This window comes from Dipodomys ordii, unplaced genomic scaffold (genome assembly GCF_000151885.1).
Source record: "Dipodomys ordii isolate 6190 unplaced genomic scaffold, Dord_2.0 Scaffold170, whole genome shotgun sequence".
Taxonomy (NCBI): Eukaryota; Metazoa; Chordata; class Mammalia; order Rodentia; family Heteromyidae; genus Dipodomys; species Dipodomys ordii.
The window spans coordinates 750,405-773,468 of record NW_012267386.1 but is presented as its reverse complement, the minus strand read 5'-3'; the positions used below and the strand labels follow the sequence as shown (position 1 = coordinate 773,468).

Sequence of the window (23,064 nt, the reverse complement as noted above, 5' to 3'; positions counted from 1 at the left end):
GTAACTAGGATTACTGGTATGAGCCACCAGCTCCCCACACAAGTGCTCTTAAATGAAGTTTTTGTTTTTGTTTTTTTGTTTTCAACTTCATACTACATATGTCAGTGCCCAAAAAGTTTTCTCAAAATGTGCTTTAGGTGCTGAACTTGGTGAGCTGCAATAGCTAACAAAATTAATTGACATTGAATAAATAAAGGACATTAAATTGACTTGAAACAAATTCAACTGGAATGCCCAGAACATACTTAAGAAACTTCAACTATACTTACAATGAGTATGGAGCAATAGCTTTCTTGTTTGTGTGTCAGTATTAGGGCCTGGGCACTGTCACTTAGGTTTTTTGCTCAAGCCTGGTGATCTACCCTCATGAGCTATAGCTCCACTTCCACAATAGCTTTCATTTTATATTTTTACTCAGCCTGTAATGGACACAGGCAAGGTATTATCCACTTGACATGTAGGGCCTGAGTCATTGAGAGGTGTAACAGTATTTTCCACAGGGTTCCATTACACCGTGGCCACCTCACAGTGAGTCATGAACAGAACGGATTTGAACTCAAAAGTCCAAGAGCATTACTTGTATCACAAAAGTTCATCTTCAAAGATTCAGTGTAGCCGGGCGCCGGTGGCTCACGCCTGTAATCCTAGCTACTCAGGAGGCTGAGATCTGAGAATCAAGGTTCAAAGCCAGCCCGGGCAGGAAAGACCGTGAGACTCCTATCTCCAATAAACCACTAGAAAACCAGAAGTGGCACTGTAGCTCAAGTGGTGGAGCGCTCGCCTTGAGCTGAAGAGCTGAGGGACAGTGCCCAGGCCCAGAGTTCAGGCCCCACGACTGGACCAAAAAAAAAAAAAATAGGCAGAAGGTAATCCCTGTTCTTCTAGTTACTATTTTCAGATGTTCTCCATCTATTTTGTCATATTTAAAACAGGAGTAAGTTAACTAAGAGACTCAGAAAATGAAATGGGAGGGTTCATTCTCTGAACTACAAAGAGTTACACAAATGTTAGTTATTTCTATCATTAGTTAACAGAGTGAAGCAGACAGTCAGACATTAAATAATAAAGACCAGACTAGAATGAAGGCAGTGAAAATGGTAAGAAGTTGTGTAAGAAGAAAATTGCAAGATTATATATAAAATATATCACTTGTCAAACACACATTGAAAGATGTGGCTAACAATCGGGGGTACATCAGAAGGAAATTTTTTTATCATAAAATCAGGAAGGATGAAAGATATGACAGCACTAAATTTCAAAAAAATAAAACTATTAAATCCAGCCAGGTACCATGGTTCACACCTGTCATTCTAGCTGTTCCAGGGGCTAAGATCTGAAGATGATGGTTCAAAGCTAGCCAGGCAGGAAAATCCAAGAGTCTTTTATCTGCAATTAACCAACAAGAAGCCGTAAATACAGCTGTAGTTCAAGTGGTAGAGCACCAGCTATGACAAAGCTGGAAGTGGCACTGTGGCTCAAGTGGTAAAGCACTAGCCTAGAGCTGAAGAGCTGAGGGACAGCGCCCAGGCCCGGAATTCAAGCCCCGTGACAAAAAAAAAAAAAGAATGACAAAGCTAAGGGGAAAGTACCCTGAATTCAAGCCCCAGTATGAATACACACACACACACACACACACACACACACACAAAGTAAGTACAAATATAACATCTTTTTTTTAGAAGTATAATAAGACAGAAGAAATTGCAGAGGACAAGGAGTTCTGATAGGCTGTATGTGGAAGGCTGAAGACTGTCTGTGGAATATTTATGCCCAGCCTCCCAAATACTATAAATATAAAGCCTCAATTTCTTTTTTATTTTTTTGCAATAGAGGTATATTCTAAGTTAGGTTGATCGCCTTTATGACATTCCTGATGGTTCTTTATATCTGAGGTATGTTATTTTGTACAAATGTCTGTATCTGAATTCTTTTGTCTAAGATCAAAGATCAAAATCTTTTATTTATTCAATAAATGTTACACACAAGTTATACATTAAAAGATACATATCAGAATTGGTGGCAGCTTTAATCAATTCAAAAATAACCCAAAACAGAATGCAAACAATAGGTGGATCTTATTTTTTATCTAATCTGCTGTTCTTCTTTTGATTGGAGAATTGAGTTCATTAATATTTAGGGTTATTATACAGCAATGTGTCATGTTTCCTGACTTTTTTTTTTTTTGTCGGTCATGGGGCTTGAACTCTGGGCCTGGGCTCTGTCCCTCAGATCTTCAGCTCAAGGCAAGCACTCTACCACTTAAGCCACAGCACCACTTCTAGTTTTCTAAGTGATTTGTTGGAGGTAAGAGTCACACCAACATTCCTGCCTGGGCTGGTTTTGAACTGGGATCCTCCAGATGTGAGCCTCCTGAGTAGCTAGGATTACAGGCATGAGCCACTGTCACCCGGCCTACTTGCAATTTTTTTTTTTTTTTTGGTTAGTCGTGGGGCTCAAACTCTAGGCCTGGGCGCTCACTGTCTCTGATTGAGCTCTTCAGCTTAAGGCTAGCGCGCTACCACTTGAGCCACAATGCCACTTCCAGCTTTTTCTGTTCATGTAGTGCTGAGGAATCGAACCCAGGGCCTCATGCATGCAAGGCAAGCACTCTACCGCTGAGCCACCTTCCTAGCCCCTTCTTCTAGCAATTTTTGTCTGATATGTTCCTTTGATTTTGATTGCTTTCTTCAGATTGTATTCCTCCCTTTAGAATTCTTTGTAATGCTGGTTTAGTTGTCACGAATTCCTTTAATGTTTGTATGTAATGGAAAGTTACAGTTTCACCATCTAATATAAATGATAGTTTCACTGGACAGATGAATTTGGATTGGCAGTTGTTGATCCTCAGTGCTTGGATTATACCATTCCAGGCTCTCTTTGCATTGAGGGTTTGTGTGGAGAGGTCTGCAGTGATTCTGATTTTCTTTTCATTACAATATAGCTCCTTGTTTAGTTTTACAGCATTTAAAATCAGTTCCTTACTATTCATGGCTGATGTCTGGCAATTGCTTAGACTTCATTAAACTTTCTTCTATTTTTTTTTTATTCCAGATGAGTAATGAAAACACATGAGCTGACTATTTCTTAACTAGTACGGGAATAGTTATCAGAGACTTCTTTATGTTATTTTGCAATGTAGAGAGATAATAAGGAAAAGGTATTGCTTCCTTTTAAGTTATGTTTTAGAAAGGCTATGGCACAAAACACCTAACTTTATTAATGCTGGATATTATGGTCAGATCTTGGGAATAATCATAACAATCATTAGCAGTATACATCATTGAGATACCATTGTCATTCCAGCATAAAATAATTTAAATCCTGAAGTAGAAGACCACCAAATGACAATGATATAGACTATAACAATACATGTGTACCACAAACAGAATGACAAGTTCTACCACTTCAACCATACTGGTGTATTGTTCCATCTCCTAAAGAATGGCTAAGTCTGCCACAGAAATCAACAGAAACTATTTTCTAGGATCTATAAATCTTTTGATTCTCAAATGTAAAATCAGATTGTGATACTTCACCTGGATAAGTGAGAAATACTGTGATACTATAGTAGCGACAGAAATTATGAACTGGTTATTCAATTCAGAGGATTCTTTTTTGTTGGTGGTGGTGTCAGTGGTACTGGTCACAGAGCTTGAACTCAGGGCCTGGGCGCTGTCCCTGCGCTCTTTTGCTCAAAGCTAGTGTTCTACCACTTTGAGCCACAGCACTACTTCTGGTTTTCTGGTGATTAATTGGAGATAAAGAGTCTCACAGACTTCCTTGCCCAGGCTGGTTTTGAACTACAATCTTCAGATCTCAGCCTTCTGAGAAGCTAGGATTGCAGACATGAGCCACCGGTGCATAGCCAGAAGATTCTTTAATCAATGGTGATTATTCAAGCATCTACAGTAGCATCAGAAAGAATTACTAGTGAGTTAATTATCCATTAATGGTTTTGAAACAAAAGCAAGTTGCTAAATGCCTGTAACAGATATTACATGATTATATTGCGGTGATAATGTACTAAAAGTACTTACAAATCAATAAAATTTCCTGTTAACAGAAAACAGCAGCTCCCAGAATATGTTTAAATGATTTAAGTTTTTTTAATGCAGAATTAACATTCCTAAGCAACTATGGTCTACCAGGAACTATACATCTACATTAATATCTTATTTGCTTTTTGCTCAAATCCTCCAAACTGTTTCATTTTGCTTTATTTTTGTCCTTATAAGGGAAAAAAAGGTAAGAATATGGCACAATGGCTGGATTCATACACATAAAATAGTATTAGGTGAGTGAATAAATTAATGAATGAATTGAAAGGATACACTTAAAATGGCATGACTTACTTCTGACATATAGGCAAAACATTTCTATTATCAGTAGAAATTCAGTGGAAACCAATCCATAAACTCCTGAGCCAGAAAGAATCTTAGAGAAGATTCTTTATTTTACTCTCTCACTTTAAGGATGAAGCCAAGAGAAAATATTTGATATGTCTAAAGCAACTGATCTAATTAGTAGAAGTAGAACTGTACCCTGAGTCTTGTAACTACCATTTCTGTAGTATAAACTATATTTCCTTGACGGTTGATAGGAGCTCCTACAGGAAGGAACTAAAATGACAATGAAATCACATGAGCTATTAATTCATATAAGGTACTCGCAGCTATAATAAACTAAGGAAAGGACTCTGCTTGTCTCCTACTGCAAGCTGCAAGCCACATCCCCAAAGGATTTCAGAAGAGGTCATCAAACTGGCCTTATCACCCATCCTCAGGTCATAGGATATTAGGCTAAAGATTCATAACGGAGATTTTTTAAAGTAATTAAATACAGAAAGCTGTTTTCTCCTCTCCAAAGAATAGGGGTATAGAAGGTTCCTCTCTCCTATCAAGCCAACTAGGATGACCCAAGGTTTTCTTTACTTAAATAGAAAAAAACCTAAAAGAAGTTCATGGCATTCTTTCACTTCTATAGAACTGTCAATAGTGACCCTCTTATCTGATACCACTCACCCACATAGAATGAATGGGTTCTGGAGAAAATCTCACGTTCCAGAGTCCTGGCATACAAATAAAGATATAGTGATGTCTGCTACTTACCTGGAAAAGTCTGAAGGGAAGAATACAAAAAAAAAAAAAAAAGTGAAGGAATAGAACTAAGCAAGCTTCATTTTCACTGTTTGACAAGTCACAGACAGAGATACTTCCCATTGCCTAAGTGGACAAAAACTGAAAATGGAACAAAAATAAGCCAGTTCATTGGAATTTGGTCAAAAAGCTTTGGGTATGAAAAAAGAGTAAGTAGGAAATAGGATCCAGGGATTATAAACCAATCAGAGACAGGGTAGAACAATACCACTCTCAGAAGTCTTTTTTTTTTTTTTTCCAGTTAGCAAAACATCTTCAGCCTCCAGCAAAAGTAGGCATCTATAATCAAGTTGCCATTTGGCTTTAAAACATAGAGAAAGTTCATCTGACTGCTCTTGACCAGATTTTCCATCAGAAACCCAACTTCCAAAGTATAGAAATGTTCAGTCAGGTGTTATAATCCCATGCTTATAATCCCAGCTGCTCAGGAGATAGACATAGCAGGATCACAGTCCAAGGCCAGCCTGGGCAAGGGCAAACTTAGCAATGGAATTCTTACTGGAAAGACAAACTGAAAAGCAAAAGAACTGGAGGTATGACGCAAGTGGTAGAGCACTTGCCTAGAAAGTAAAAGGCCCGAAATTCAATCTCCAGTACTCACGCCCCCTCCCAAAATAGTCATTCAAGAGTGCTACATATTCCATAATTTTACCTTATTTTGAACTCTCTCTTCCTAAACACCTCTACCCCAAAATGTGCTGGAAATTGTTCAGCAGCAATACTACAGAGGAATGATTAAGGCTAGAACACAGCCACAGGTAAGATTCAAATCTAGTACTAACATATCTACCTGTGTGACCATGGGCAATATGGTTTAACTTCTCAATACCTCATAGTGGAAGATTATTGTGAGGATCATACAAGTTTAAATGTGGTTAGAGTTAAGAGATGTTGCTTCTGGCATATAAGTGCTTGATAAATATATAAAAAATGAAGTTTTTTTATTAGAAAACTCTTAATCTAAAATTTCACCTACCTCTCCACCAAGGGCATTTTACAAAATTGCCTTTATTTATAATTTTATTTTATTTTATTTATGCTGTTATTGGGGCTCAAACTCAGGGCCCAACACCATCCCTAAGCTTTCTGCTCAAAGCCGCTGGGCAATACCACTTGAGGTACGGCTCCACTTCTGGCTTTTTGGCAGTTAATTGGACTTTCCTGCCCAGATTGGCTTTGAACTGAGATCCTCAGATCTCAGCTTCCTAAGTAACTAGGATTACTGGTATGAGCCACCAGCTCCCCACACAAGTGCTCTTAAATGAAGTTTTTGTTTTTGTTTTTTTGTTTTCAACTTCATACTACATATGTCAGTGCCCAAAAAGTTTTCTCAAAATGTGCTTTAGGTGCTGAACTTGGTGAGCTGCAATAGCTAACAAAATTAATTGACATTGAATAAATAAAGGACATTAAATTGACTTGAAACAAATTCAACTGGAATGCCCAGAACATACTTAAGAAACTTCAACTATACTTACAATGAGTATGGAGCAATAGCTTTCTTGTTTGTGTGTCAGTATTAGGGCCTGGGCACTGTCACTTAGGTTTTTTGCTCAAGCCTGGTGATCTACCCTCATGAGCTATAGCTCCACTTCCACAATAGCTTTCATTTTATATTTTTACTCAGCCTGTAATGGACACAGGCAAGGTATTATCCACTTGACATGTAGGGCCTGAGTCATTGAGAGGTGTAACAGTATTTTCCACAGGGTTCCATTACACCGTGGCCACCTCACAGTGAGTCATGAACAGAACGGATTTGAACTCAAAAGTCCAAGAGCATTACTTGTATCACAAAAGTTCATCTTCAAAGATTCAGTGTAGCCGGGCGCCGGTGGCTCACGCCTGTAATCCTAGCTACTCAGGAGGCTGAGATCTGAGAATCAAGGTTCAAAGCCAGCCCGGGCAGGAAAGACCGTGAGACTCCTATCTCCAATAAACCACTAGAAAACCAGAAGTGGCACTGTAGCTCAAGTGGTGGAGCGCTCGCCTTGAGCTGAAGAGCTGAGAGACAGCACCCAGGCCCAGAGTTCAAGCCCCATGACCAACAAAAAAAAAAAAAAAGATTCAATGTAAAAGGAAAATTCTGAAATGTGCGAATAAACATATTTTATAGTCTATAGGGTAAAAAAGACTCAATTGCTTTGGAAGGAAAAATTCCTGTTACATCTTTTTTCTCAAGGTAGACAGACAACATAGTTCTCATCCACATGTACAGAAAACCACTGAAATATGACATATACACATCTATTTATATTCTAAGGGTAAGGAATTTAACTATGATTGTGAAAGGCATTTATCCTTAGTTATATTATTGTATTTCCGCCACTTGTGATCCTTACTTTAACAGCTTACAATTAAGATGGTTTTTCTGCTTTGGGGTGTGAGTGTGTGTGTGTCTGTGTCGGTGTCTGTGTGTGTGTGTGTGTGTGTGTCTGTGTGCTTGGCTTTTTCACTCAAGGCTGGCACTCTGAGCCAGCCACACTGGCTGTCACTGGCTTGTACCGAGCCACAGCTCCACTCCTGGCCTTTTTGGTGATTAATTGGAGACAGGTGTCTCATAGACTTTCCTACCTGGACTAGCTTCAAACCTCCATCTTCAGATCTCAGCCTCCTGAATAGCTAAGATTACAGGTGTAAACTACGAGCACCTGGCTGATTGAAAGACAGCCAAACATGGCCTTCTTAGTCATCTTCAGCAGTTGATTTAGTTTTCTACCATCTGCATTCTAGGTTCATCTCTCACCACAATGCTTCACACTCAGGCAACTTGTAAAGAACACAAAGATATAGATTTTTTTTTTTTTTTTTTTCGGTCATGGGGCTTGAATTCTGGGCCTGGGCGCTGTCCCTCAGCTCTTCAGCTCAGGGCGAGCGCTCTACCACTTGAGCTACAGTGCCACTTCTGGTTTTCTAGTGGCTTATTGGAGATAGGAGTCTCACAGTCTTTCCTGCCCGGGCTGGCTTTGAACCACAATTCTCAGATCTCAGCCTCCTGAGTAGCTAGGATTACAGGCGTGAGCCACCAGCACCCGGCTCACAAAGATATTTATTATTTCAACAGTTCAGTCATTGACTGGTGACTGACCTAAGTCATCAATATGTGCATAGAAGAAGCCTGGGCTCAGTCTTCACCACCAGTCAGGTTTGTATTCTAAACAGATTTGTTTTATGACATGGACATTTATTGTTTGTTTGTTTTTTTCAAGATCATTTACGTTTCAGACTTCATTTGCTGACATCTTATCTCACAGAAATGTGCTTGCAGTGCAAACAAAAGTAATCATCTAGTCAAAGGTTTGGGTAGCACTATTATGTAAAAAAGTATTAAAAGAAGTATTTTTTAATGGGTTTATTTTTAAAAGAGAAGTCACAAGTATTTTGTTGTTTATTTTTTTTCTTCTTTAGCCAGGGTAATTAAAATATGTAAAATCACATGGCTTGTGTTTCAATATTCATCCAATTTAATATTTCTTAAGATAGAAAAGGAACTCTTTAGAAGTTCCAACCAAATCTTTAGAAGTTACCTTAGGTTAGGTTTGCCACAAAGAAATAATGAGACATTCCCTTAGAGTTTATATATAAACCATGTGTGTATTTAATCACTTTAGGTAAGGGATCTTAGCAAGAACCCGGTTAGTAGAAGTAGAAGTATGCTCAGGTTAATGATACACTAAGTAATACACTTAAGAAGTTTAAGGATTAACGTGCCAGTCAGTTCACTGTGGCAAGTAAGCAGTTGAAAATCAATAAGTAAACCCCAAGCCCTTAGAGATAAAAAGAAAAAGAAAAAAATGCAATTCCATTAGTGTGCATATCAATGATGTCATCGAGGTATAAGAGTCCATTTCCCGACCAGGTAAAGAATTTAGAAGCATGCTGGCTGCCAATGCTCATGTCTGCAATATGAGCTGCTCAGGAAGATGAGATCTGAGGATCATGATTTGAAGTTAGCCCAGGCAGAAAAGTCCATGAGACTATCTCTAATTAGCAAGCAAAAAGCTGGAAGTAGAGCCACATCTCAAGTGGTAAAGTGCTAGTGTTGTGAAAAAGGTCAGCAAGAGTGCCCAGGCCCTGGGTTCAAGCCCTAGGACTTGCCAAAAGAAAATAAAAGAAATAAAAAAGAAGAGAAGAGAGAGGAGAGGTGAGGAGAACAGAGGAGAGGGGAGGAGAGGAGAGGGAAGGGGAGGGGAGGGGAGGGGAGAGGCTGCCACACCAGCCAAGCACTGGTGGCTCACGCCTGTATTCCTAGCTACTGAGGAGGCTGAGATCTGAGGATCACAGTTCAAAACCAGCCCAGGCAGGAAAGTCTGTGAGACTCTTATCTCCAATTAACCACCAGAAAACCGGAAGTGACACTGTGACTTAGTGGCAGAGCACTAGCCTTGAGCAAAAGAGCTCAAGGACAGCAGCACCCAGGCCCTGAGTTTGGCCCCATGACAGACCAAAATGCCAAACATTACTACACCTTTATTGTAAAGTCATAATAGAAGCCAAGAGAACCATTTTTATATTAATGTTATTAGGCAACCTTCAGAAAATTTCTATTTTCAAATGGCAATCAAAGCTGTGTACAGTTGGCTCACACTTGTAATCCTACCTACTTAGCAGGCTGAGCCCTGGAAGATGAAACTTTGAAGCCAACCCAAGGCAGAAAGTTCTCAAAGACTCCATTTCCAATTAATCAGGAAAAAGCCAGAAGTGGTATTGTGGCTCAAGTGGTAGAGAGCCAAACTTGAGCAGAAGGAACTAAGCAAGATTGCCTGGAACTCAGTTCAAATCTCAGTACTACCACAAAAAAAAAGGAAGGAAAGGAGGAAGGGAAGGAAGGAAGGAGGGAGAGAGAGAAAATGCTATAGGTAATGGTTATTCTGAAGACCAATTATCTAGATTCCCCTAAGTAGAAAGTTGGTGAAGGAGTATGAAAGTATAAGATGGGGAGAAATTTACTCCAGACTGTTGTTGTTTTAGCCTGTGTTCTCATATCAGAGTTCAGGATGACTGAATAAACACTTTAATACTTTTTTAACTTTTAATTTTCTTCTTCTGCTAGAGAAAAAAAAGGGTAATAACAAAAATGATAGTAATAGGGGTGATATCAATCAAAATGCATTGTACTCATAAAATGACATGTTGAATGGTAATGTCTTTGTACAACTTCTTGAAGATAATGAAAATATAATTTTAAATTAAGTAAATAAAGGCCTGGGAGCCAGTGGCTCATACTTGTCATACTAGCTAGGAGGCTGAGACCTAAGGATTACAGTTTGAATTCAAGCCAGACAGAAGAGCCCATAAGACTCATCTCTAATTAACAACTTGAAAAATGGAAAGTGGAGCTTTGGCTCAAATGGTAGAGTGCTAGCCTTGAGCCAAAAAGCTCAGGGACAGTGTCCAGGCTCTAAGCTCAAGCCCTAGGACCAGCATGGAAAATAAATATCAAGGAAAAAATTTATAGCCATAATTATCATCTTTAAAACATTTACTAAGCACCAAAGTGCAAAAACTTTAATTTATTTTCAACGTTTTTAATTCTCACAACAAATATACAATGTTATTTTCATTTATTTGGCCCATGTAGCATTTCAATATTCATTGAGCGCCTATAGACAACATGAGTACAGCATTTCATTCATGATGACTAGATGAAAGACTTGAAAACTCTGATACAGTACATGGCTGGAGATGTTTTTCATCAGCATTAAGTACTGGTATTGAGCTGGGCACCGGTGGCTCAGGCTTATAATTCTAGCTACTCAGGAGGCTGAGATCTGAAGATCATGGTCCAAAGCCAGCCCAGGCAGGAAAGTAGGTGAGACTCTTATCACCAATTAACCAACAGAAAACTGGAAGTGGCACTGTGGCTCAAGTGGTAGAGCGCTAGCCTTGAGCTGAAGAGCTCAGGGACAGGGTCCAAGCCCAGAGTTCAAGCCCCACAAGCGACCAAAACAAAAAAAAATGGTATTAAATAAAAGTATAGGAAAAGCTGGGTGTGGTGGTGCACCTGTCATCCCAGATAGGTAGGAAGTATAATTTGAAAGATTGTGATCCAGGTAGGCCTAAAGAAAAGCGAGACCCTTTCTCAAAAATAAAGTAAAGCTGGGAGCTGATGGCTCACCCCTGTAATTCTAGCTACTCAGGAGGCTGAGATCTGAGGATCATGGTTCAAAGCCAGCCCAGGCAGGAAAGTCCTGAGACTCTTATCTCCAATTAATCACCAGAAAACTGGAAGTGGCGCTGCAGGCAGAGCACTAGCCTTGAGCTGAAGAACTGAAGGACAGCGCTCAGGCCCAGAGTTCAAGCCCCACGACCAACAAAAACAAAAATAAATAAAGTAAAAAAAGGCTGGAGGCATGGTTCAAATGGTAGAGTAAATTCTAGCAAGTATAAAGTCCTGAGTTCAAACCCCAATAATAAATATAATCTCATTATCTCATTTTTTTAATACAACAAAATGGCATTCTAATATTGAAAGATAGGAAAATCCGACAACAAAACTGGTGTCCAAAAATGCTCAAATTTAAAAGTGCGAAGTCTGGGCTGGGAAGGTGGCTCAGTGGTAGAGTGCTTGCCTTACATGCATGAGGCCCTGGGTTCAATTCCTCAATACCACATAAGCAGAAAACACCAGAAGCAGTGCTGTGGCTCAAGTGGTGGAGTGCTAGCCTTGAGCTGAAGAGCTGAGGGACAACGCCCAGGCCCAGAGTTCAGGCTCCACAACTGACAAAAAAAAAAAAGCAAATCATTAAATGTCCTTGAGTTATCTATCCTATGTCGAGTGGTAATCGTAAAAGATAAATGAAAAATTAAGGGGGGGGGGAGGAGAGATGGGAAGGGATGAGAAGGGGAAACAAAGGAGGAGGCTACAATGCTTGATAAGAAATGTACTCATTATCTTGCCCATGTAATTGTAACCCCTCTGTTCGGTATTTTCACAATTAAAAAATAAAAATAAAAAAGTCCTGGGGGGGAGGGAATGAAAAATTAAGAGCTATAGAAAGTTCATACAAAATTAAGAACCACAATTAAAGAACTTCTATACTTAAAGACAAGAACTGAATCTGCTACAAAACTGAGAGAGGTCCAATTATGCTTATGTAACAAAACAGGTTAATAATACAATTGAGAGTAATAGAATTTGTTGCCAAACTCAGGATATACTGGCAAATTAAAATTCAGAAGCATCAAAATGACTAAATAGATATTCAAAAATGTCACAGAGCCAGGCTGCAGTGTCTCAGGCTGCAATCCTAGGCTGAGAATCTCAGTTCAAAGCCATCCCAAGCAGAAAAGTCCATGAGATTCTTATCCCTAATTAACCATGAGAAGATGAAAGTGAAGGTGAGGCTCAAGTGGTAGAGACCTTTATCTCCAATTAACCAGCAAAAACCCAGAAGTAGAGGTGTGGTTCAAGTAGTAGGTGCCAACATTGAGGGAAAAAAGCTGAAAGAGAACATGAGGCCCTGAGTTCAAGTCCAAGAGTACAACCACAAAAGAATAAAAAAAAGAGAAGGAAGGAAGGAGAGAGAGAAAAAGAAACAAGAACAAAAAACAAAAAGCATAGCCGAACACATAAAAACAGACTGAAAAGAAATATACCAAAATTCTAATTGTAATTACCAGGGAAGTGACTGTCTGTTTTCCTCATTTGTTCTGATTCTTTCCTAATGAGATTATGTTATTTCAATAATAGAACAAAAACTGAGTAAGAGTAACTTCCTTATGAAATTAAAAACTGATTTTGAAGATCCATGAATTAGGCTTGTACAACATATTCCCTGCATCTAAGTATCATTTTTTTAATGCCCTCAGCTCTGCCAATGAGTATTACAGGTGCCGCGGCCCCATCAGCTCTAGATACCAGAGAAAGGGTACAAAAAAGGTAAATGTATTGTGAATGTATCATTGTTGCTTCTGGTCGAGTTATTCAATTTACTTTAGAGTAATCTTTAACCTACTGCAAAAGTATTAGCTAGCAATGGTTCCAGAAATCAAATGACAGCCAATTTAGGAGGAAGTCTTATTATCCATTTTAAGTCTCCAGCCTCTTGTATTAGGTGAAATTAGTAGAAAGTAGTATATCACCAAAGATAGCAAGTATATGGCAGTATGGGGTGTGTGTGGTGTGTGTATGTGTGTGGTGTGTGTGTGTGTGTGTGTGTGTATTGTGTGTATGTGTGCCAGAATCCAGGGCCTCACACTTTCACTTGGCTTTTAAGCTCAAGGATAGCACTCTACCACTTGAGCCACAGCTCCATTTCTGTTTTTTTTTTTGTTGGTTAATTAGAAAAAAAGAGTTTCATGAATTTTCCTGCCTGGCTGGCATCAAACCACTATTCTCAGTTCTCAGCCTCCTGATTTGCTAGGATCATAGGCTTGAGCCACCAGCACCCTGCTGTGTTGGTAGTGATTTTACAAAAATACTACAGGCCATAGCAAAGAAACATAAGGCTACATGGTCTACCTCATTTGTAATAACTAGAATATGTCTAGGATATTCTTAAAAGAGGATCACAATGGCTGAATAGTTATGTGTATAAGACCATATAAAATGATGCTTACTGAAATAAACGCCAAGAAATGGAAACAAGTAGTTTTTCTAGTGTACTATTTGCTATTATTTCTTTTTCTTTCTTTTTTGTTCCCCCTTTGGTTTATTCCCTGTTGTCACTGTTTTTGATATCTGTACCACTTGGAAAATGGTTTCTACACAAACGTATTTGGTAATATTGTTAAAAATTAAATTCAATATGACCAATCATGGGCATGTCAGGTATAGTCTAGACTCAAGAGACTGGATTAGTCATTCTCTGATGTGGAACCCATAACATGAGCTTGCAAGGTACTTTGAAGGTACTTAACTCTGATCCTTGGCTTTCTGAGTGTTTCTTATTTTCATCACTATGAGTTATACAACAATGTACATAAATAGTTCCCCAAACTTTATCCTTCCTATTCCCAGTTTTCTTCTTGTTATAAATATGTAAGTCACATACTGTAACCATACCACATTTCGCCTATTCTAATTTAGTAAAAGCCACCATTTAAATTCTTTTCCCATACAGGTTTTCAACTGGTATGGATTTGTTTTTAGTTTTTTATTTTTATTTATTTATGTTTGAATAAGTGAGTTTTGTTTTCTTTTTTTAACTTAAATTTTATTGTAAAGGTGATATCCAGAGGGGTTACAGTTACATAAGTAAGGTAATGAGTACATTTCTTTTTAAGTGGTGTTACCCTTTCCCTCATTTTCTACCATTCCCCATACACACCCTTCTCTCCCAAGTTGTAAAGTTCATTTCCAACAGTGTGTCTAGTGAGTATCTTGGTTACCTTCATTCACTCTTTATCCCACCATTTCTGTGATTCCCTTTCCCTTCCCAAATCAGATAAACTTATATACAAGACAAAGGATACATAATCTATACATAACATCATAATCACTAACTGGATAGCTCTGTATTCCTGCTTGCTGAAAATTTCTTTTTAATCCCTCCAAGAAAATTCCTTTAAAAAAAAAAAAGTGGGGGCTAGGAAGGTGGCTCAGTGGTAGAGTGCTTGCTTTGCATGCATGAGGCCCTGGGTTCAATTCCTCAGAACCACATAAGTAGAAAAAGCCAGAAGTGGTGTTGTGGCTCAAGTGGTAGAGTGCTTGAGCTGGATAGCTGAGGGACAGCACCCAGGCCCAGAGTTCAGGCTCTACGACCAACAACAACAACAAAAAGAATTATGTAGAAGGGGCTGGGAAGGTGGCTCAGTGGTAGAGTGCTTGCCTTGCATGCATGAAGCCCTGGGTTCAATTTCTCAGCACCACATAAGCAGAAAAAGCTGGAAGTGGTGCTATAACTCAAGTGGTCGAGCGTTAGCCTTGAGCTGAATTGCTGAGGGACAGCGCCCAGGCCCAGAGTTCAGGCCCATGACTGACAAAAAAAAAAAAAAAAGAATTATGTAGAAAATAATAGAAGAATTCACTAAGCTTCTTTCAATCATATATAAAAACTCCTCACAGATCAATAAAGTAATACAGAATGTCAATAAGGAATAAACCAATTAGACCAACTAGACATATAAAGCACTTTATTCCAAAACATCAAAAGAGAACAACTCCTAACTGACTTTGTAGATGTGACAAAGAACATCTACTCTAAAAAATACAATTCCTATCAGGCACCAGTGGCTCACAACTGTAATCCTAAGTACTCAGGAGGCTCAGATACGATCTTGGTTCAAAGTCAACCGAGGCAGCAAAGTCCATGAGACTCTTATGTCAAAATAACCAGCAAAAAAACTGGAAATGGGCTGTGGCTCAAAGGGATAAGGCATTACCCTTGAACAAAAAAGCTCAGAGACAGCATCCAGACCCTGAGTTCAAGGTATTGGATAGGCATAAAAGAATAATTATTATTGTATTATTATTATTATTCCTTCATCATATTCAGAAACTGATAATACTATCGTGTAACAGACATAGTTCTCCAAGGTTGACAATAAAGTTAAATCTAATTTCACAAACTAAAATCTTGAGGTTAGGAATGGCAGTACACATCTGTAATTCAACCACACAGAAGGCAGAGAAGAGGAGGATCATGGCTCCAGGACAGTTCAGACAAAAAGCAAGACTCTGTCTGTAATCTTAGGTACATGGAAGTCAGAGATAGAAGGGCTATATTAGCCCTAGGCCAAAACCCAAGGCATTATCTGAAAAACAAACTAAAAGCAAGCTGGGCTGAAGGTGTGTCTTAAGCATTAGAGTACTTCCTTAAAAATGTAAGGGCCTGAGTTCTAACCCTAGCAGAGCTCCAAAAGACAAGAAAAAGAAGAAATCTTACAACCTACTAACAGAAACAAAGAATAAGGCCTGAGATCTGCTGTGTCTTCGGTTTCCTGGCCTCTCAGTGAGTCCATGATCCTCATTTATACACAGGGACATATGACATTTTTCTTGTTTCCCTTTTTTTGTTCTATCTGAGCCCAGGATTAGAACTCACTACTGGACACTTTAAGCACATTGGCAGGCATCTACCACCTGAGGGCCCTCCAACCCCCTTAGTTCCTTTCTTATGCTGAAGAAACAGATGGAAGAGCTGATCCCAAAGCTGATCCTGAGAGTTCATTGGTCTAGTCTGCACATTTAGCTATTTGTTTTATATCAACAACCCCAACAGGCTTCAAATGTTACACTAGTATGATACGATCAATACATTTGTGCTCCCTTTAAAAAAAAAAAAAAAGCATTAAGTAAGCCAGTTGTACAACACCTGTTACCCTAGTTACTTAAAAGGCTGACATAGAAGGTTCATGGTTCCAAGCTAGCCTAAGCAGAAAAATCCCTTATCCCTAATTAACTACCAAAATGCTGGAAGTGGTTAACTGGAGATGAAACTCTCCAAGAGTGTCCAGCCCGAGCTGGCTTCAATCCTCAATCCTTAGATCTCAACTCCTGAGTAGCACCAGCAGTAGGCTCAAATATAATTCTTTTTTTTTTGGGGGGGGGGGTGGAGGGGTCCGGTCATGGGGCCTGAACTCTGGGCTTGGGCGCTATCCCTCAGCTATTCAGCTCAAGGCTAGCGCTCTACTCTTGAGCCACAGCGCCACTTCTGGCTTTTTTCTTTTTTCTTATGTGGTGCTGAGGAATCGAACCCAGGGCCTCATGCATGCAAGGCAAGCACTCTACCACTGAGCCACTTTCCCAGCCCTGACTACACTTTTTAAACTTCTTAAACCATATCTGAAAAAGAAGAATCAACATGTTTTAGGCATTCAATAATTCCATATTTTTGTCTTGTTCTTTAGTCCCTTCTCTATTTTTTGTTTTTTGTTTTGTTGTTGCTGTTGTTTTGTCAATAGTGGGGCCTGAACGCTGGGCCTGGGCACTGTCCCTCAGCTCTTCAGCTCAAGGCTAGCACTCTACCACTAGAGCCACAGCGCCACTTCCAACTTTTTCTGCCTATGTGGTGATGAGGAATCCAACCCAGGGCCTCATGCATGCAAGGCAAGCACTCCACCATTGAGCTACCTTCCCAGCCCAGTCCCTTCTCTTTTATTCTAAGCCAAACACAAATGCATATGAGCATGCATAGATAGATAGATAGATAGATAGATAGATAGATAGATAGATAGATAGATAGATAGATTCCAAACACGGTATTTTATTTAAATATATATATATAATGTCCCCCTAATGCATAGACTTTGGAGTCCAATTTTTACATAAAATATACTAAGTGTAATAAATATTAAATTGTTTCAAATAATTTATTTCAAATATATATCTGTGTCTCAGAAAGATACTAATTGAAATTAATGTAATATCTTTAAATACTTGGAAGCATGTTTAAGAACATAGAAACAGGGCTGGGAAGTTGGCTCAGTGGTAGAGCGCTCGCCTTGCATGCTTAAGGCCCTGGGTTCGATTCCTCAGCACCACATAAGCAGAAAAAAAAAAAGCCGGAAGTGGCGCTGTGGCTCAAGTGGTAGAGTGCTAGCCTTGAGCTGAAGAGCTGAGGGACAGCACCCAGGCCAAGAGTTCAGGCCCCACGACCAGACCCAAAAAAAAAATAAACATAGAAACAAAAATCAGAAATTTGAGTTTCAGTTCAAATCCTTTTTTTGCTAATACCAGCGCTTGAACTCTAGGCTCAGGCACTCACTTGGCTTACTTGCTAGGCTGGCATTCTAACCTACTTTTACTAGTTGTTCTTTTTTGAGATGGAATCTCAAACTTTTCTGCATGGGCTTGCTTCAAAAACTGATCAATACTGGTGTATCCCAATACACCTTAAAGAAAAAAAACATTGCTGTTAAACTACATTATGTGTTTGTGTGTGTGTGTCTGTCTGTCTGTCTGTGTGTCTGAGTGTGTCTATGTGTATGTGCATGTATGTCTAACCACTGTAAAAGCAAATACCAATATTTGGTATTTCTGTGCCCTCAGGGTATGCTTAGTTTAAGTCTTTATATGCCTGTCAACAATTTTATTTGTGACAGTACCGGGGCTTGAAGTCAGGGCCTCAAGCTCATTTGGCTTGCTTGCTCAATTGACAGTCTACTACTTGAGCCAAACCTCTAGCCAAGCTTTTTGCTAGTTAACTGGGAATGGAATCTCTCAAATATCTGCCCAGGCTGATTATGAACCAAGTCTCAGCCTCAGAATAGCTAGAATTACAGACATGAGCCACCAGTGCCTGGCAACTGTTTTATTTTATACTACATTATAAAGAAGTACTCAGCAACATATATGAAATGCAAACTATATGTGTTCAAACTATATATATGTTTATGTTTAGTTTCTAGAAACTAATTTTTTGATAGAATCAGGGTTTAAACTCAGGGCCTTGTGCTTGTTAGGCAGGCACACCTTTAAACCCTTTTTGCTTTCATTAGTATTTTTTTTAATAGGGTCTCACTTTTGTTCTGGGACAGCCTGGATCATGAACCTCCTATTTACGCTTTCTGTACAACTGGGATGACAGGTGCACACTATTGTGCCCAGCTTTTATTATTACTATTATTATTATTATTGGTCGATATTGGGAAAGTTCACAAACTCTTTGCTCCCACTGGCCTCAACTCATGACTCTACAAATCTCAGCTTCCCAAGTAGCCAGGATATAAACATGAGCTGCTGAGCCCAACTTAACCACATTTCTGAAGAACAAATTGATAAAATTCATTTTAATGCTTAACTTGGTGTAATCAAAATAGCATTTCAACATGTAATCAATATAAAGATTACCATAATGATTACATTCATTCTTTTTCAGACTGGGTACTTAAAATTCAAAGTATTCAGTCACTGTATGTGGATCAAAGTTTGTGTGGGTGCTGACACTGGGGCTTGAACTCAGGGCCTGGGTACTGTCCCTTAGCTTTTCCCCTCAAGGCTGTTGCTCTACCACTTGAGCCATAGTTCCACTTTCATCTTTTTGTTGGTTAATAGGAGATAAAAGTCTCAATGACTTTTCCTGACCAGCCTGGCATGGAATCACAATCGTCAAATCTCAGCCTTCTAAGTGGCTAGACTTACAGGCATGAGCCACCAGTGCCTAACAATACAAATTTCTATATGAAATGCATTGTCAGTATTTAGATTTCATGAGCATTCCAGTTGAAAAGGTAGATCTAGATAACCAAGTTGATCTAAGAATACTTGTTTCCAATAGGCAAATCAAGGGCTGCATTTTAAATTTAACTAAAATTAAATTTAAAAATCAGTTCCAAAATAGAACTACTTATATTTCAGGTATTTAATAGCCATATGGGGTTGGACAGCAACTCTATCTCCTGAATCCACATCTACTTCAATGAAAGATAACATACCTCAAATATACCAAAGAACACCTTTAAAAGCACATTAAAAAATTTTTCCTAAATGAGAAACTTTCTGTTCAACATCTTTTCCTGACACATAAGTATCATTATTTTGAGAGACATAATAACAGTCATAGGTTTTATCATATTTATAAAGTCTCTAATAAAACACAAGCACCAGGTAGCTTTGCAAGTTTACCTAAATGGAGTCAATGCTAGTATCTGTTACTCCATAATCACTAGAATGAGTGGATTTGTTAATAAAATGACTCCAATATTCACTGAGAAGGAAAGGCAGGTTAAAAGTTTCTGTTGATCTTGTGTGTAAAAATGGCATTTTGTGTTAATTTATTATTGGTTTAGTTGTGTCTGTGGTAGCACTGGGGTTTTGAACTCAGGGCCTTAATACTTGCTAGGCATGTATTGCTAGCCCTTCATATTGTTTCTTTTTTCTTTCCTTTCTTTTTCCTTTTCTTACTTGTGTGTGTATGTGTGTGTGTGAGAGAGAGAGAGAGAGAGAGAGAGTGTGTGTGTGTGTGTGTGCGCGCGCACGCACGCACGCACCCGTGCTTAAGGCCTAGGTGCTTACCTGAGCTTTTTTGCTCAAGGCTAAGTATTCTTAGCCACACCTCCATTTTCTCCTTTTTTTGGTGGTTAATTGGAGATATAAGAGTCTCAGACTTTCCTACCCAGGCTGACTTTGAATCATGATCCTCAGATTTCAATTTACTGAATAGTTAGGATTACAGGCATAAGCTACCAGCACCCCGTTGATATTAATTTCTGTATCATGTAAAAGCCTGTCATACATAACTTGGAGAGTCAGATTGGAGGACATGGAAAGATTTCTAAGGACATCTTTAGTTGATTTAAGTTCAGGATTCTCTTTCTTAGTTCTGTCTTTTCTTCTAGCAATGTCAAGACAGGAATGAATGACTTGTCAAAATCACTCCCTTGTCATGGAAATAATTTTGTACCAGGAAGAAGCAGCTGACCTTAAGCTAACTCACACTTTGCAACGCACGTTCTTGCCTCTTGCCTATACACAGTTAATGGTTAAGAACTTGTGCTGTTAACTCAAGCTGTCTGAGTGAGAACTCTGCTTCTACCATAGCTATCCCGTTTAACTTTGGGCAGCCAGTCCTTTTGTGCCCCTTCAGTAAGCGGGCCAACAAACACAACAGGATCTAAGACATAAATTATTGTAAGCAGTTACTCAAATGTTTACATGACATAACACATCTTAATAGTAGCCAGTCCTGACTCTGATATATGGCATATGTGCAACATATTTTACTATTTTAAATGCAGAAATCAGAATAATAAAGACATATACTCAAGAAATATTTGTTGAAAAGGAATGTTCAAGCCAGGTGCTGGAAGTTCACATCTGTAATCATAACTACTTAGGAGACTGAAATCCAAGGATAGCAGTTTGAAGCCAGACAGGGCAGGAAAGTCTGTGAGACTTTTATCTCCAATTAACCACCAAAGAGCTGGAAATGGAGGTGTGGCAAAAGTGGTAGAACACCAGACATGAGCTAAAAAACTAAGAGACAGCACCCAGGCCCCAGTACTGGCACTAAATAAATAGATAAGTAAATATTCAAGGAGTTTAAAATAACTAAGGCATTTCTATCCTGAGTAAAGTTTAAGGGATATTTCTGTTCAGACCAGAGAACAATGTATTTCATTAAAAAAGAAAAAAGTCAAATTTTGCCAAATGAAATCTTAATCGTGTGGATTGCTCAGTTCTGTTACTATGTGTATAAACCCTTTCCCCTCCAAAATCAGACTCACCCATATCCACCTAAAAAGTCCTCACATGCATATCAAAGCCAAATATAAAATGATTTATTTGCTACTATCATTTCAGGGTGGTCCAGGACTGTTCACATCAATTGGAAGCAGTGTCAAACATAATGGTCCCCACAATGTTCTAGTATATTCTAAAGAATGCACACGTACAAATCCCAAAAGAAAATGATCATAAATACCATTTCTGTTTATATTACTATTCTATGTTCTTTCCTTACCTTTCATGCTAGATTCTGCTAAATAAGACTGTCTTCCTGGGCTTCCTGGCTTTTCTCTTTCCCCTTCCTTTGCCCTGGTACACTTATTAATTCATATAGCCAAAAGGAAGGTAGTATCAATGAAGGGGGGGGGGGCTTTTCTAACAATGCATACATAGCCCCTGAGTAACCAAAGAGGCTGAATTAGAACTTTAAAGCTTTATAACAGGCCTTTCTAAACAGTCATAAAACTGTCGTCTCTACGGATGATTGTTTCCTCCTCTGTAAAATATTAAAATATAGCAAAGATTTTTAAGCTTTTGAATTCATTCTCTTGTTTAAGTTGAAGATACCATGTCTAGGGCTGGGAAGGTGGCTCAGTGGTAGAGTGCTTGCCTTGCATGCACCACATAAGCAGAAAAAGCAGGAAGAGGGCTGGCCTTGAGCTGAACAGCAGAGTGAGGGACAGCGCCCAGGCCCAGAGTTCAGGCCCCACGACCGAATAAAAGATACCATGTATATAAAATTACTATTGCTATCCCTCATCAAGATTTGTCGTCAATATAAAGAGTATAGAAATGCTTGTATGACATGATTTTCAAAACCCCTTTCCAGAATAAACCACCAGAGTGGAAGATTTTTTTTTCTCTCTCTCTCTCACAACTGTGGATGTCTGGGGAAGTTGGGGGGAGGGGAAAGGAGCAGATTATTTGTGTCATCTTTCAAACTACTGAATAAAGAGAAATGAATTGACAGAGGGCTCTCAGAGCAGGGAAAGCCACGCGCTGTGGCCCTACGATGAATGCTTCATTAATTTTTTAAAAATAGTCTGATGATGTTGCAATTTTTTTTTTCCATGACCCAACTGTCAAGAGTTTTCCTTCTTGGTACGAATTAAACCAAATCATCGACATGACACTGCCGACTCGTGCCCGGCTTATACAACGCTAGTGTTTCGATCCCCCCCCACACACACACACACACCACCCCGGATGTCACCGACAGGTTGTATCCACTCGGCTGCCCACGGGATGCGCCCCGCTCCCGCCCCCCTCCGTCCCCACGGGACCCTGGGGGTTCCACATCTATCCCCAGGGGCAATTTCTGTCCTGAAGTCCCTCTCTTGCCTTGAGAGGCTGTGTCGCCAGTCGTGTCTCCTGCACCCCCCCACCCCGGGTGCGCACCCCGAGGCCCTGGAAGGCGCGGGCGTGGGGGGGGGGGTGGAAAGAACCAGAGTGGGTGCGCGGTGGGGCCGCGACAGCCAGCGCGGACAGCGTCACGCTTTGTCTCTGTTTTGCCAGGGGAGGGGAGGCCACACGTCTCACACACACACACAGTCACACACACACCATAATCAAAAGCACAGCGCGCAGCCCGGCGCAGCTCCATCTCCAGGCACAACCAACAAACCAGGCGATCGGGCGCCGGGGAGGGGGAGGCCAAGCCCGCCTGAGGTGACTGTGGCCGGCAGGCCCGCGGGCTGCGGAGCCGGGACACCCCGCGAAGGAGAGGGAGGGGAGGACCTCCGAGCCTCAGGGCCAACCTCCGGCCCCCAGCAGACGCCCGCGCGGCCGGGGCGGGGG

General features: G+C 39.8%; 1 protein-coding gene across 1 annotated transcript in view; it reads right to left on the bottom strand.

Annotated features, from left to right (window-relative positions):
• The window catches only part of Kif21a (kinesin family member 21A), a 144,727-nt gene that overhangs the window by 121,293 nt on the left and 370 nt on the right, over window positions 1–23,064 (bottom strand). The gene's annotated exons all lie outside the window — the stretch shown is intronic.